This window comes from Somniosus microcephalus, chromosome 6 (assembly GCF_052327205.1).
Source record: "Somniosus microcephalus isolate GS21.2 chromosome 6, FLI_Smic_1.0, whole genome shotgun sequence".
In the NCBI taxonomy this organism is placed as follows: domain Eukaryota; kingdom Metazoa; phylum Chordata; class Chondrichthyes; order Squaliformes; family Somniosidae; genus Somniosus; species Somniosus microcephalus.
The window spans coordinates 156,370,657-156,374,068 of NC_140992.1; the positions used below are offsets into that span (position 1 = coordinate 156,370,657).

Below are 3,412 nucleotides of genomic sequence, written 5' to 3' on the forward strand. Positions count from 1 at the left end.
GTGTGTGTGGGAGGGGGGAGGAGGGAAGTGAGTGATAGGCCATTGGTGGGCAGCACAACTGAGACCGACTGGCCTCAGCCAAACCCCACACTTGGCAGCAGGAGTCACTGGGGAAAGATCACAAGCTGCAATCCTGGCAATTAACAAGTTCCAAGCTACTCCTGGCCGGACTAGCCCAGCTCCTTCCTGTGAGCCTGTTAATGGCCTGTTGATGTCGGGTTAGCCCGCAGTCAGGGTGCTGCAGTGCCGGGGGGGCACGGTGATAACCCGGCCAGGCACCCTTACAGCTGCCCTCGGTCGGCGAGCACCGCAGGGGGGCGGGAGCAGGGAAAGGCGCACAGCAATTGGACCATCAGCATCTGAATAACAGGACAGCGGAACAATCAGAGAATGGAAGAGGCGGGACAATTTCCCTCTAAACAGATTACAGTAGCCCGTGTGTGATTGACAGAGGAGTTAGCCAATCGGTGAGGGGGGAAGGGCACGCTGATTGACAGGCCGTGGAGGGCGGGGTTATTTGATTGACAGGGAGCGAGTCCAATCGGAATGAAGTGTGAACGAGGGCCGGCGAGGGTGGTGATTGACAGCGGGCTGAGCCAATCGGAATGAGGGGGTGGAATCGGGCTGGCGGGGGCGGTGATTGACAGCGGGCTGGTCCAATCGGGACCGGGCGGGCAGTGCCACATCAGGGCGAGCTGAGAGCCGGGCGCTGAGAGCGGCTCGGCGCTGATGCCAGACAAAGGCTCGGGCATGGGGCACGCAGAGCCGCTGACAGGTTCGTCGAGCCGGGGGTGCTGGAGCCCCAGGCTAGGGGCCTGCACTGCCCCCTCCTGGCTGGGCCGCCACCTGCTGCTGGTCGCCCTGGTGACGGCGCTGGCCAGCCTACTGCTGTGGGGAGCCCGGCGCCACCTGCGGGAGCTGCTGGTGTGGCTGGAGAGGCAGGAGCTGAGCCTGGGCATCCTGCTCTTCACTCTGGGCTTCACCCTCATCTCCTTCCCCTGGAGCTGGGGCTACACGGTGCTGAGCCTGGCGCCCGGCTACCTGTATGGCTTCCAGCAGGGGCTGGCGGTGGTGGTGTTCGGGGTGGCAGTGGGCACCCTCCTGGCGCACCTCCTTACCAAGCGATGCCTGCTGGGATACATGACCGCCCTGGTGAGAGTGAACGCCAAGCTCAGCGCCATCATCCGAGTGCTGGACGGGACCAGCGGGCTGAAGGTGGTCTTCCTGGCGAGGCTGACTCCCATCCCCTTTGGGCTCCAGAATGCAGTCTTCGCTGTAAGTAGGCACTTGTTTTTTTTGTATTCCTATCTCCGTAATCACCTCCAGCCCTACAACGCACCCGAGATCTCTGTGTTCCTCCAATTCTGGCCTCTTGTGCATCCCTCACTTCCTTCACCTCACCACTAGTGGCCGCGCCAAGACCCTAAGCTCTGGAATTCTCTCCCTAAACCTCTCCGCCTCTCACTTCCTTTAAGACGCACTTCCTTTAAGACGCTCCTTACAATCTTCCTCTGACGAAACCTTTGTTCACCTGTCCTAATTGCTTTTTATGTGACTCAGTGTCAAATTCTGTCTGATAATGGTCCTGTGAAGCGCCTTAGGAGGTTTTACTACATATAAATACAAGTTGTTGAAAATTTGGCACACTGTTTTGGGATATCAGGGTAACCTCGGTAAGTGAGGTTGTGGAATTCATAGAAGTCTCTTCATTCACTTCAGTGATTAAATCGTCATGCAATTGAGTTGTACGGACCAGAAGGGCCCACAGTTTGAACCCTTATCCGTGTCCGTGCTCAGTTAATTGATCTCAGGTAAGCAGCAGTTGGGACTCTACATTTGGTCTCAGCCAGGATGGCGGAGGAGACAAAAATCAGCGGGCATACCTGCCATTCAGTGACCCGCTCCTCTCCGCACCGAGTGGGAAGTGCACAAGTGTGCCTGTCAGACGAGGACAGGATTAAGTTCAGTTGTGATTCCCCCCTCAGTTGAATAGTCTGTTGGTGCTCCCACAGAAAGAATGGCCACTTGGCTGAGGTACCAGAACAGAATGGACACCCATGTTGCTGTACCGCATTCACTAAAGAGAAACGGGAAAATCCATAACAGAAAGCCCCCAGAAACTTACTGGTTGCAGACAAATAACCACTTGAAGTCTCAAGCTCGCACTGAGGGAGTGATGCGCTGTCAGAAGTGCCATTTTTCGAATGAGACGTTAAACTGATGCCCCATCTGCCTCTTGAGGTGGACATAAAAGATCCCATGGCACTTTTCAAAGACGATAAGGGAGTTCTCCCCAGTGTCCTGGACAAAATCCATCCCTTTACCAACACCACCAAAATAGATTATTGGTCATTTATCTTATTGCTGTTTGTGGGACCTTGCTGTGCACAAATTGGCTGCCTTGTTTCCCTACATTACAACAGTGATTACATTTAAAAGATATTTTATTGGCTGCAAAGTGATTGAGGACATCCTGAGGACATGAAGGTGCTTTATATATTCAAGGTCGTTCATTCTCTGTGCTCACCCTCTTGCATTGTACAGTCACGTGATCATGGTTGGTGCTTTGTAAGCACACTATCTCCTCGGTGTGTTTGGATTTAACCATTTGAACTGGCCAAAACTTTTTTGCTGAGCTTCCAAAGAAAATGGCAGATCACCAAGAGATGTCTGATGGGATAACTAACCACCATGGTTAAAGAGAACTCAATGGTGTCCTAATTTATTCAAGCTCCCTCTACACTGTCCCATCAAACACTCCCGGGCCAGGTAGAGCACGGGTTAGATACAGAGTAAAGCTCCCTCTACACTGTCCCATCAAACACTCCCAGGGCAGGTACAGCACGGGTTAGATACAGAGTAAAGCTCCTTCTACACTGTCCCATCAAACACTCCCAGGGCAGGTACAGCACGGGTTAGATACAGAGTAAAGCTCCCTCTACACTGTCCCATCAAACACTCCCAGGACAGGTACAGCACGGGTTAGATACAGAGGGTTCAATTTTCCTGAAGCTGTCGGGAAGAAGGCGGGACTAAAACTTTCGGGTTTTAGACCCGCCTACTTCGACGTCCGGCCAATCCGCGCGATTTTCCCTTGATTGACCTTGTTGAGCCCACCCAGCGGCCTCAGCAGGCCAATTAAGGGCCACCCGGCAACAGGCGACGTCACAGACTGCAATTTCATCTGTCAAGAGTTCTTGACAGATGAACTATCAGTGTTTCATAGCTGTTTGAAGCTGTGAAACACTGACAGTCTGAGTTCTAACATGAGTCCTTCTGCACAGACTCAGTTAGAACTCACACCAGCACTCAAAGCTGAAGGCTGTCACTTTTCACAGATCGCAGCCGTTCAGCTTTAAGTGCCGGCTGAGTGATGGGCTCCCGACGGCTACAGGAAGAAAGGCTGTTAAGG

At 53.4% G+C, this 3,412-nt stretch overlaps 1 pseudogene; it reads left to right on the forward strand.

Moving 5' to 3' along the window:
• Positions 1 to 678: 678 nt before the first annotated feature.
• LOC147116132 (transmembrane protein 64 pseudogene) lies at positions 679 to 1,526 on the forward strand (annotated as a pseudogene).
• Positions 1,527 to 3,412: the final 1,886 nt, after the last annotated feature.